The sequence below is a fragment of the Microcaecilia unicolor genome, chromosome 11 (genome assembly GCF_901765095.1).
Source record: "Microcaecilia unicolor chromosome 11, aMicUni1.1, whole genome shotgun sequence".
Lineage (NCBI taxonomy): Eukaryota > Metazoa > Chordata > Amphibia > Gymnophiona > Siphonopidae > Microcaecilia > Microcaecilia unicolor.
The window spans coordinates 191,410,527-191,424,576 of record NC_044041.1 but is presented as its reverse complement, the minus strand read 5'-3'; positions in this window follow the sequence as shown (position 1 = coordinate 191,424,576).

The following is a 14,050-nucleotide window of genomic DNA, read 5'->3' as shown; positions in this document are numbered from 1 at the left end:
GAGAGGGCAGGGCTCAGGGAGAGAGGGGAATTGCTGGAAAAGGATGAATGGAGGGGGCAGGGGACAGATGGGCATGGATTGGGAGGGCAGGGCTCACACTCTCTCTCTCATATACAATGTCTTTCTGACTCTCACTCTCACACACTCTGTCTCACACTGTATCACATTCACTCTCTATGTGCCACACAGTCACTCACACACTCGCTTGGTCTCATACACTCACTCTCACAGAGAATCTGTGTCTCACACACACTCTCTCTCTCGCCCACACACACACACTCTCTCTCACACTGTGTCTCACATACACACTTGCACACACTCTCATTCTCACACACACACTCTCTCACAAACACACTCACACCCAGACTCACTCTCTCTCACACACACACACACTCACACTTTCACTCTGACTCTCAAACAGTCACTCTCATATACACTCTCCCAAACATACACACTCCGAGGAAAACCTTGCTAGCGCCCGTTTCATTTGTGTCAGAAGCGGTCCTTTTTTACTAGTATAGCAGGACCTCCCGGGCACTCAGTCCCTGTTTATTAAACAGCAGATGTGTCCTTAGTATACAGCAGGATCTCTCTTACTAACAGCAGAAGCTAAGCTCATGTACTTATTATACAACAGGAGACCCTGTCCTTGTCAGGGGCGTAGCCAGACAACAGATTTTGGGTGGGCCTAGGCAAGAAGTGGGTGGGCACCAAGTGTTCTCTCCCCCCCCCCCCCCCCCCACAACCACCACCAAAAATATATCTCAGCTGGCAGGAAAATGCTTCTTTCCACCTTGGCAGTCTGGAGCAGGCATGCGCTGGAAACTGAGCATGCACAGGTGCCGGTATCATGGAGAATAGCATTTTTGTTAACATCAGGGGGAAGTCTTCAGCTGGCGGAGCTTGAGATCTTGGGAGCTTGAGATCCCCACCAGCTACCGCTAAATGTGTGCTACTGTTGGGTGGGCTTACGCCACTGGTCCTTGTCATACAATAGGAATTCTCTGGAGCCCGGTATTAACATTGGATGAATTGACACTGATTGCAGACCTGAACATTTGTCCACCCTTTCCTTACATTCATGGGATTACATGCAAATTGTTCTTTCACAAGCACATAAGCACTGCCATACTGGGAAAAGACCAAGGGTCTATCAAGCCCAGCATCCTGTCTCCGACAGCGGCCAATCCAGGCTTCAAGAACCTGGCAAAGCCCCAAAATAATAATAATAATTTTTAATAATGTTCAATGGACTTTTCCTTCAGGAATCTGTTCAAACCCCCCTTAAACTCCGTAAGCCCAGCCGCTGCCACCACATTCTCCGGCAACGAGTTCCAGAGTCTAACTATACGCTGAGTAAAGAAAAACTTTCTCCTGTTTGTTTTAAATCTACCAGATTCTAGCTTCATCTTGTGTCCCCTGGTTCTAGTATTGTTTGAAAGCAGGTTGGATTTTCCAGACTCATGATAAGTAGAGAACGGAAGGACTGTTTCTACAAACAGCGTCTATCCACCCCCCCCCCCCCCACCCCCCCAGTGAATGATATTTGCTCATCTTGCTCCTGTTCCCTTTGCTAACAACCCATGACCTTTGTGTCCTGTTTTGATGATATAATGTTATGACATTTTCAGTTCAGAGTAGCAGCAGTTAGAAATGCCACCACACCTTCTGACAATAAATATAAATACTGTATCGATGCCTTCACTTTCCTCCTGAAGGGTTTGATTCGGCCTCCAGATTGTGGCAGAAGCCTTCCTTCACCTCTGGCTGCTGCTCTGCCGCCGTTCTGAAATAAGCTGTTAATTCCTCCGGGGCAGTGGCGTAGCTATGGGTGGGCACAGGCCCCCAGTGGCAGCACCCCACTATTGGCACCCACTATTGGCATAGGCCCCCAGTGGCAGCACCCCACATCAGCATTTCTCCTGCGTGGCTTCCCAGCATCTGACTACCCGTCGCGGAACCCCATCCCTTCCTTATAGGCGTCCCCAGTGCCTGCAGTGATTTAATTACTTCTGCCTGTGTCAGCCCTGCAGGCTTCCATCAGCCGGGTCCCACCCTCGCTTTCATCATTTCCTGTCTGGCGGGACCTGGCCGAAGGAAGCCTGCAGAATCGGCGCAGGCAGCAAAAATTGAATCACTGCAGATGCCGGGAACGCCTGGAAGGTACAACAGGGAGGGACGGGGTTCAGCGACAGGCAGTCAGATGCTGGGACGTCGCGGAGGAGGAGAGATGTTGATGTGGGGTAGGTGAAAAACAGCTCTATAATTTTTTTTTTATATCGCTGGGGGGGGGGGGGGGAAGCTGTGGAGTTTCCATCTAAATTAACTCTGGGTCCATCCAAAATACTGGGTCTGACTACGCCACTGCTCCAGGGTGGTATCTAATAACTGAATTCAGGCCCCAGGGTTGCAGATAGGGATGTGCGTGGCCTAAATATTTTGAGTTTGTTTTCAGATTTTCCAAATAACTGTGTGGCCTTTTTTTTTTTTTCACCAACTGCTCCTGCATTAACTCTGCATTCTCCAGTTAGTGTACGCTAATCAGAACGCATTTGCTGAATAATGCTTCCATGCCATGACACCCCCCCCCCCCCCCCCCGAGATGTGTGCACAAATTAATTGAATAACAAGCTCTGAACTATTCAGATTTTATTCTATTCGGCCGAATAGTGATTTAAATTCGAATATGAATAATCCTACTGAAATAAACACTTGTTCTCTGATTTCACGTTGCTTCTTTTATGAGTTATTGTCACAAAATGCCTAGCACCCACCTGGGGTCAATCCTGCGACCACCTAGAGGGTCTGTCACCGGCACAGCTCAGACCCGCCTGCACCTGGGCACGTGCTGTATATTAGCCAACCCTCCACCCCATGCTCTGGGTTCCACTTGCCTCTGGGCAAGTCTCCCACTCTCAGATTATTCCCCGGTGATTTCTAGGACACTGGGACACGCACCAGGGGTCCCACAGCTCCTAGAAAGCACCCATAGACCCAAAACATATCTCTTGAAGACATTCAATGGATAAACACACAGGTCATAATGACCTAGAACATTTGCTACTGAAATCTGAAACCACAAAAAAAAAACACTGAAACATCTCGTACCTACCAATTATAAGCCATACTATTCATGGCCACAGAATATCTGCTACTATAATTGCAACTGTGTAACAATAATGTAACTGCTCTTAATTACAAACAATAATGTTATTGCTATTAACTAACAACTGTAAGCTACATTGTAACAATAATGTAACAGCTCTTAACTACCAGTTGTAAGCCACATTGAACCAAAACTTGTTTTGGATAATTATGGGATAAAAGAATGCATAAATAAATAAATTAAATTAATAAAAACACAAACCAGGATTCTTAGTCAGTCCAGGACAGCTGAGTCAATAAACTAATAATGTTTATTGACACAAACTTGAACAGTGAAAAGAAAAAGGTGAAATCAGCAGACAATAACAGGTAGCTGAATATAGATCAATTATAAAACTATCTAAATATTTACTACCTGGGTAGTACCTGGGGAGTTCAGGAGCTGTAGCTGCTCACAGGGTCTCAGTAAAGAGATCTTTCTCCGCTCCATGGCTGAAACTTGGGAAAATCCAGTACCTTCAGGCTAGATTTTAAATCCAGGGCCAATCAGAGCTCAGGGCATCAATTTTGAAAGTAGCTGGTCAATGGTACTGCAGATTGCCTTTCCATAAGCTGAAACTGAAAGAGAGAAGGTCTTTTTCTACTACAGCTTGAGAACTCAAAACAAGCGCCAGCATCATAACTCAAAACAAGCGCCATCTGCTGGCCAATTAGGAGAAATACACTTCATGAAATAGTTACAGTTTCAGGCTCAGAAACCCACTGTTTCGTCACAGTTATATTAAAACTCAATGCCCATTATTCGTATTCTGTACTCAAAAATATGATTTGAAAATAGTAAAATATGCTATTCAGTACAGCTCTATTCTGAACCATCAATGATTGGATGCTAACAACCAATTATTGATATTAATTGGCACAGATTAGAATTTGCATGCACATCTCGCTGTGCGTTATTCTATAAAGCTAGATTCTATGTATGGCACCTGAAAATTCTGCACGGAAAAAAATTACGCCTAGGCATATTCTGCAAAGTACACCTACATTTTATAGAATAGGCTTAAAATTCATTGCAGTACATAGAATACACTGAGTGGACTCTCCACATGTCCAAATTTAGTTGCATCCATTTGTGCCATATTTTACTTGCTGAAATTTGGACTCCTAAATTAGGTGCAGTAGGAGTATATTCTATAATTCTCCTTCTTAGGCAGCCAACTTTGGAATGCCCTCCCCAGACCCATCCGATCAATCAGTGTCTATCTACCCTTCCGGAAACCGCTAAAAACCCAACTGTTCAAGCAAGTCTACTCAAATGAACCAATCTAATCCTACGATCCCTTCTACCCAACCCATATCCAGAAGACAATGACTCAGATCACATCTCCCACCAAATTTCCCTATGCGAAAACAAAATCTAACAAGAATTTTAAATGGTTTCTTGTTGGATTTTGTTTTTGCCCTAAAATTAAAAATAAATTTTGTAATCCCTACTGACCTTTCACCACAGACTTTTCTCTCATTATGTTATGAGAGTTCTTCTCTGTGGTTTGTTTGGCTGGTGGCGGGGCCAATGATGATAGCCGCTATAAGGGGTGTCCTATTGTATATTGGTACCCTTGGTTTATGAGGCCAGTTGTTAAAAATTGTTAAAAAAAATTTTTAGTGCTGAGTAAAATATTTCTAACAAATTGAGCAAATATTATATGTTGAGTTTCTATTTTTTATATTTGCTGATGCAGTTTTGAATTTTTGGATTATAAGAGAGGAGACCAACAAAGTTTTTGACTTAACAACAATTGTGTGCAAATTTTCATCGGTGTATAATATTACAATTCCAGGAACAACATGTATAGAATGTTTGTACGTTTGGGAAGCTTGCCAGGTGCCCTTGGCCTGGATTGGCCGCTGTCGTGGACAGGATGCTGGGCTCGATGGACCCTTGGTCTTTTCCCAGTGTGGCATTACTTATGTACTTATGTACTTATGTCCTCTACTTGGCTCACCTTTATTACATAGAGCAGTGATTTAACCTATTGTGATGTCATAGTGGCTCATTCCACCAATAAGAGCCAACCTCATTAGTGATGTCACAATGGCTTGATTGTATAGAATGTTTGTACGTTTGGGAAGCTTGCCAGGTGCCCTTGGCCTGGATTGGCCACTGTCGTGGACAGGATGCTGGGCTCGATGGACCCTTGGTCTTTTCCCAGTGTGGCATTACTTATGTACTTATCTAAGATTGATCAAGACCCCTGAGGCAGGCCTTAGGGCTGAAACATGGCCATGTCGAGTCGTTTTAGAAACCCAATAAAGTTTTTTTTTTTTGTATACAACCGTGGTTTCTCCTCACTTCTTTTTGTTTCACGTCTCACGGTACCATGAGGTTTTTTTACCTCATTTGTTTTCTGTATTTTTTTTTTTTTAATTGTAGAGGGGAAAATCCATTTTTAGAGCTTTTCAGGACATGGCAGAAGGACAACTTTTGTGTTCATCAACCTGTATCCCTCGAGGCACAGTGACTTTCCTCTTAGTGGCCCTTTGGATGTCAGTGTATGAAAATGACTCACAACGTAAAGAATGCCCAGGTCATTTTCAATCACATCACACTGAAACATAGTAACATAGTAGCATAGTAGATGAAGGGCAAAAAAAGACCTACCACGGTCCAACCTGCTGGAAAATTCAGACTGTGCACATAGGAGCCAACTTTTCAAAATTATGGGGGTGCTAAGCCCAGAGGAATAGCCACTCCTGGACACATACAAGGAATTTTCTCAATATTGGGGGTGCTCAAGCACAGGGCTGGTCAAACCCAGTAAGCGGGGTAAGCATCGCAGGGGGTGCCTGCCTTCAAGGGCGCCGCCTGCGGCACTGCGCCACCACACCGCACTGCCCTTGGGGCTTTAAATCTTTAATTTACCTCCGTCCCTGCAAGCCGCGTCATTTGAAAGCCCTGCCCCTGTCTCTAGCCTTCCCTCCCTTCGTGAGTTCGTTCCGCAGAGTCCGCCTTCTGATGTCATTTCCTCGAGGGCGGGACTCTGAGGGGAACGAACTCCGAAGGGAGGGAAGGCTAGAGACAGGGCAGGGCTTTCAAATGACGTGGCTGCTGGGACGGGGGTAAATTAAAGACTTAAACCACGCAGGGTGGCAAGAAGAAAAAGGGGGAAGTTGGGGGGGAAGAGGGCGGGCAGGTGGCCATAAATGGGAGGGGGATGGGGCGAAGGAGAATCGCTGGACAGGGGCAGGGTGGGAGAAGAGAGAAAGGAGATGCGGGGGGGGGGGGCGCACCAGCTCATAGTCTGCAGGGGGGCGCCAGAGACCCTAGGACCGGCCCTGCTCAAGCACCCACAGAGCCGGCTCTTATGCCTGTACAGACTTTTCATTTTCTTTCTTATTTAAAGAAGATTGGAGATTTTTCTACCGTGTTCTCTGCCTCTACCTGCCCATCCCCCTCCCTCCTTTGAACAGAGGCGGGGCAGGGTAGGACTGGATTACTTTGCAACACCCTCCATTCAGCCACCAAATTCCTGGGCCCAGGCACACACTACAGAAGGTGTGCCCTCCATCTGAGATAATAGAAGGTAGACCGGATACAGAGATTAATGAGGCATCATGGGCTGGTGAGTGCAATAGAAGACAGATCCTCTATAATCTCCCAGTACAATCCGCAGAGGGTAACTCCATGGAGACCAATGGATTACATAGTAACATAGAGTAACATAGAGCCATAAGCCGCTACTAAATGGACTTAGGAAAAATCCACAATTCCGGGAATAACATGAATAGAATGTTTGTACGTTTGGGAAGCTCGCCAGGTGCCCTTGGCCTGGATTGGCTGCTGTCGTGGACAGGATGCTGGGCTCGATGGACCCTTGGTCTTTTCCCAGTGTGGCATTACTTATGTACTTATGTCCTCTACTTGGCTCACTTTTATTACATAGAGCAGTGATTTAACCTATTGTGATGTCATAGTGGCTCATTCCACCAATAAGAGCCAACCTCATTAGTGATGTCACAATGGCTTGATTGTATAGAATGTTTGTACGTTTGGGAAGCTTGCCAGGTGCCCTTGGCCTGGATTGGCCGCTGTCGTGGACAGGATGCTGGGCTCGATGGACCCTTGGTCTTTTCCCAGTGAGGCATTACTTATGTACTTATGTACTAGAGAGGTGTGGTAGCCGTGTTAGTCCACTTTTAAAGGAAAATAGAAATAACCCAAAATAAAATATTGCTGTTCTACAACTTATAACAAAAGGTAGCATATTTATTTATTTATTTATTTATTTATTTATTGCATTTGTATCCCACATTTTCCCACCTCTTTGCAGGCTCAATGTGGCTCACAATATTCATGAATAGTGGTCATATATTAGAAAATATACAATTAGTGTTACAGAGGACTCTTGGGAACGTGAAAAAGATAATAGTGAACAAGCAGATATTTTGAGATAGTTCTGAATATATGTGGAGGAGTTACGTATTGACTAATTGGTGCTTATTTGAAAAAAATGGAGAAAAAAGCCCTCAGAAACCGTAGGCCAATCACCTAAAGGTTTTGAGCGTGGTTAGAGATGATCTTACATCGGCTTATAACACACGGTTTCTGAGGGCTTTTTTCTCCATTTTTTTCAAATAAGCACCAATTAGTCAATTTTTTGCCAGAGCGGTCTTTTTGGTATTAGGTTACTCTCTTTGCTCTAGCACACTGCTTTTGTTCAGTTGGATTTTATTTGAGGAGTTACGTATGTTCACATCTTCTTGCTTGTGTTTTTCGCGTGGTTTTCGAGTGTTAGATGCCGATCGATGGTAACTCCGAGAATCTTTAGGTTGTCCGAGATTGGAAGATTTAGATTTGGAGTGTTGATGGCGGTGAATTTGTTCTTGTTATGCTGAGAGAGGTGAGCGTTAGGCATTGGGTTTTCTCTGCATTAAGTTTCAGCCGAAATGCGTCCGCCCATGAATGCAAGATTTGGAGACTTTGATTGATGTCATTAGAAATTTCCTTTACATCTTGTTTGAATGGGATGTAAATCGTTACGTCATCTGCATATATGTACCAGGGGCGTATCTGGACTCTGGCGGTAGGGGGGGCCAGAGCCAGAGGGAGGGGGCACATTTTAGCCCCCCCCCCCTGGCGCCACCGATCCCCCCCCCCCGCCATTCCGGACCCCCCCGCCACTGCCAGACCCCCCCTCGCCACCAATGACACTCTCCACCCCCTCCCGCCGCCGCCAACCCTCCCCCGCTGCTGTCACTTACCTTTGCTGGCGGGGGACCCCAACCCCCCGCCAGCCGAGGTCCTCTCTTCCATGCAGGCTGCAAGTTGCAATGCTTCCTGTTCTTCTGAGTCTGACGTCCTGCACGTTGTACGTGCAGGACGTCAGACTCAGAAGAACAGGAAGCGTTGCATCCTGCACAGGACTTCGGCTGGCGGGTGCTTGGGGTCCCCCGCCAGCAAAGATCGGCGACGGGTTGGTGGCGGGCATGCGGGAGGAAGGGGGAGGTGGAGAGGGTCAATGGTAGGGGGGTCCAGGGCGAAATCTCACGCAGATACGCCCCTGATATGTATGGGTTGAGGTTTTGGTTTGATAATAGTTTGGCCAAGGTTATCATCATTAAGTTGAATAGTGTTGGTGAGAGCATATAAGGTTTTCGCCAATAAAATCAGAAAGATGCCAGTGTACAGTAGGCATCATAGCTGTGTGACAGTTGCCTGAGACTCTGACGTGACCAGGGACTGTGAATACTCCCTCCACAGGATCCCAAGCTTTGGCAACACACAACCTTATCATCAAGCCATCAGGCCTTCTGTGCTGGGAGACTGTACATCGCTTTGAGTGATTCTCCTCATAAAGGCAGTTCATAAATCGCAATAAATAATAAAGCCAGTAGCTGGCCTCATGTGGAGGGCGAGGGGGCGAGGACTCCACAAATCCACAGGAAGCCGTTCAGGTGATATTGTGATCTCAAACCATTTGGAGAGCCGCCCATGTTAATCAGCAGTTATTAATTCATAAGTTTGCAGGTCTGTCACTGGCATCTTTCTGACTTTATTGGCTGGGCACATCTCTGCTTCCACTAATGCACTGACGTAATTACTCAGCCCAGAATCTTTGCCCTCATGTCATATGTTATGTACACAGTAACACACCCACCACCTACCATAAATTAACAAGTGAACATCACACAGATATCTTGATCAGAAGAGATGTTTGCTACACATTAACTCCAAACTGGTGTTGTGTGCGTATGTGTGTGTGTGTGTGTGTGGGGGGGGGGGGGGGGGTTGTCATTTCAAAGTGTTAAATATTGCTGTTCTACAACTTATAGCAAAGCAAAGGTAGCATATAAGGTTTTCAGGATAGACTTTTCTTGAATTGATCCTTTTCTAATAATGGATCCATGCGTGGCATAGCTACAGTGGTGGAAATAAGTATTTGATCCCTTGCTGATTTTGTAAGTTTGCCCACTGACAAAGACATGAGCAGCCCATAATTGAAGGGTAGGTTATTGGTAACAGTGAGAGATAGCACATCACAAATTAAATCCGGAAAATCACATTGTGGAAAGTATATGAATTTATTTGCATTCTGCAGAGGGAAATAAGTATTTGATCCCCCACCAACCAGTAAGAGATCTGGCCCCTACAGACCAGGTAGATGCTCCAAATCAACTCGTTACCTGCATGACAGACAGCTGTCGGCAATGGTCACCTGTATGAAAGACACCTGTCCACAGACTCAGTGAATCAGTCAGACTCTAACCTCTACAAAATGGCCAAGAGCAAGGAGCTGTCTAAGGATGTCAGGGACAAGATCATACACCTGCACAAGGCTGGAATGGGCTACAAAACCATCAGTAAGACGCTGGGCGAGAAGGAGACAACTGTTGGTGCCATAGTAAGAAAATGGAAGAAGTACAAAATGACTGTCAATCGACAAAGATCTGGGGCTCCACGCAAAATCTCACCTCGTGGGGTATCCTTGATCATGAGGAAGGTTAGAAATCAGCCTACAACTACAAGGGGGGAACTTGTCAATGATCTCAAGGCAGCTGGGACCACTGTCACCACGAAAACCATTGGTAACACATTACGACATAACGGATTGCAATCCTGCAGTGCCCTCAAGGTCCCCCTGCTCCGGAAGGCACATGTGACAGCCCGTCTGAAGTTTGCCAGTGAACACCTGGATGATGCCGAGAGTGATTGGGAGAAGGTGCTGTGGTCAGATGAGACAAAAATTGAGCTCTTTGGCATGAACTCAACTCGCCGTGTTTGGAGGAAGAGAAATGCTGCCTATGACCCAAAGAACACCGTCCCCACTGTCAAGCATGGAGGTGGAAATGTTATGTTTTGGGGGTGTTTCTCTGCTAAGGGCACAAGACTACTTCACCGCATCAATGGGAGAATGGATGGGGCCATGTACCGTACAATTCTGAGTGACAACCTCCTTCCCTCCGCCAGGGCCTTAAAAATGGGTCGTGGCTGGGTCTTCCAGCACGACAATGACCCAAAACATACAGCCAAGGCAACAAAGGAGTGGCTCAGGAAGAAGCACATTAGGGTCATGGAGTGGCCTAGCCAGTCACCAGACCTTAATCCCATTGAAAACTTATAGAGGGAGCTGAAGCTGCGAGTTGCCAAGCGACAGCCCAGAACTCTTAATGATTTAGAGATGATCTGCAAAGAGGAGTGACCAAAATTCCTCCTGACATGTGTGCAAACCTCATCATCAACTACAGAAGACGTCTGACCGCTGTGCTTGCCAACAAGGGTTTTGCCACCAAGTATTAGGTCTTGTTTGCCAGAGGGATTAAATACTTATTTCCCTCTGCAGAATGCAAATAAATTCATATACTTTCCACAATGGATTTTCCGGATTTAATTTGTGATGTGCTATCTCTCACTGTTACCAATAACCTACCCTTCAATTATGGGCTGCTCATGTCTTTGTCAGTGGGCAAACTTACAAAATCAGCAAGGGATCAAATACTTATTTCCACCACTGTACATGGGGCCACGGGGGCCTGGGCCCCCAAAATATGGATCCAGGGCCCCTGGTTTGGCTGATGGGGGTCCCCAACCCCCACCAGCTGAAGCATTTCTCCAGCGATGCTCTCCTTACATTGCCTGCCGGGTTTCCCTCTCATCGCATGCATGTTCGGTTTTAGTGAAACTGAGCATGCGTAACACTTCGCGCATGCTCAGTTTCATGAAAACTCGAGCACGCGCAGTGTGAGGGGAAGCACGGCAGGCAATGTAAGGAGAGCATCGCTGGAGAAATGCTTAATCTGGCAGGGGTTGGGGACACCCGCCAGCCAAGGTATGTGGCAGTGGGGAGGCATGTCAAAATATTCACCCTCACTTTGGGCTCTAGACCACCACCCCCTTCGAGGTCTGGCTACACCCCTGGTGTGTATTTACACACTGTTGTAAGAATGGATCTATGCGTATATTTACACATTATCTCTTGTTTGTCCTGTTTGTCTGTCCTAATTAGATTGTAAGCTCTGTCGAGCAGGGACTGTCTCTTCATGTTCAGGTGTACAGCGCTGAGTACATCTAGTAGCACTATAGAAATGATGAGTAGTAGTAGAATGGATCTACACACTGTTGTAAGAATGGAACTTTATGTGTATTTACACACTGTTGTAAGAATTAATCTGTGTGTGTATTTACACACTGTTATAAGAATGGTTCTATGTGCATATTTACACACTATTGTAAGAATGGATCTATGTGTATATTTACAATCTATTGTAAAAATGGGTCTATGTGTGTATTTACACACTGTTGTAAGAACTGATCTATTTGTGTACATACTATTGTAAGAATGGATCTATCTGCGTATTTTCACACTACTGGAAGAATGGATATCTGTGTGTATTTACACAGTGTTGTAAGAATGGATTCATGTGTGTATTAATACACTGTTGTAAGAATGTATCTGTGTATATACTTACTATTGTAAGAATTGATGTTCCCTCTAAACCAGGGAAGCAGATAGGCAAGTCATGATGTGTTATGAGCAGCAACTGGTTTGGGGTGGGCATACCTGGGCCAGAGCTTCGTGAGGGGTGGGGGGAACTGGGACAAGTGAGTTTTGAAAAATCACTTGTTACTTCCATCTAGGTCATTTATAAATATGTCAAAAAGCAGCAGTCCCAGCACAGACCCCTGGGGAACCCCACTAACTACCTTTCTCCATTGAGAATACTGACCATTTAACCCTACTCTCTGTTTTCTATCTTTTAACCAGTTTGTAATCCACAATAGAACACTACCTCCTATCCCATGACTCTCCAATTTCCTCTGGAGTCTTTCATGAGGTACTTTGTCAAACGCCTTCTGAAAATCCCGATACACAATATCAACCGGCTCACCTTTATCCATATGTTTGTTCACCCCTTCAAAGAAATGTAGTAGATTGGTGAGGCAAGATTTCCCTTCACTAAATCCATGTTGACTTTGTCTCATTAACCCATGCTTTTGAATATGCTCTGTAATTTTGTTCTTTATAATAGTCTCTACCATTTTGCCCGGCACCAACAGCAGACTCACCGGTCTATAATTTCCCGGATCTCCTCTGGAACCTTTTTTAAAAATCGGCATTACATTGGCCACCCTCCAATCTTCCAGTACCACGCTTGATTTTAAGGATAAATTACATATTACTAACAATAACTCCACAAGTTCATTTTTCAGTTCTATCAGTACTCTGGAATGAATGCCATCCGGACCAGGAGATTTGCTACTCTTCAGTTTGTAGAACTACCCAATTACATCCTCCAGGTTTACAGAGAATTCATTGTTTCTCTGACTCATCAGCTTCGAATACCATTTCTGGCACCGGTATCCCACCCAAATCTTCCTCGGTGAAGACCGAAGCAAAGAATTCATTTAATCTCTCCACTACGCCTTTGTCTTCCCTGATCGCCCCTTTTACTCCTCAGTCATCTAGCGGTCCAACCGATTCTTTTGCCGGCTTCCTACTTTTAATATACCTAAAAAAAATTTTACTATGTGTTTTCACCTCCAACGCAATCTTTATTTTGAAGTCCCTCTTAGCCTTCCTTATCATCCCTTTGCATTTGACTTGACATTCCTTATACCTTCTTTTCTCTAGGGGGAAAAGAAGGTATATTTAATTAATAAATATATCTCTTCCCCAGGCAGTGAAGAGCCCATCCCCACCCAGAATCCCACCTACATTAAATATAAAATTTTAATTTATTTATTTTCATTTTAACTTTGGCACTGTTTTTCCACCCAAAACTTGCACCAATGTAAAAAAAAACCCAAATATGACCTTTGTTAATGTTGGTGGGTTTCTGTGTGAAGGACGTGGGCGTTTTTTCACTGCCTAGGGGAAAAATAGTGTATTTAGGGGCCCTTTTACTAAGCCGCTAAGCGTCTACGCGTGCCCAACGTGTGGCAAAATGGAGTTACCACCCCTGTGCGTCTGAAAAATATTTTTATTTTTAGGCGCACGTAATGGACACGTGCTAAGTGGCATTTGATACGTGTAGGACATTACAGCCCAGATTCTTTACCGCTAGGTCAATGGCTGGCGATAATAGTCTCAGACTCAAAATGGACACGCAGTAATTTTCATTTTGCTGCACGTCCATTTTCAGGGAAAAAAAAGCGCACTGAAAAATAATTCTGCGTGCGCCCAAAACACGTGTCTACACTACTGCAGGCCATTTTTCAGCGCACCTTAGTAAAAGGACCCTTTAATGATTAAATATACCTTCCCCCACCCTTAGGCAGTGAATAACTCATCCTCACCCGGAAGCCCACCACCAGCATTACACTATGACTGTAGTAGAGGAGTGTGGTAGCCGTGTTAGTCCACTCTTAAGGTTATCAATAGAAATCAAACAAAATAAAACATGGAAAAGAAAATAAGATGATACCTTTTTTATTGGACATAACTTA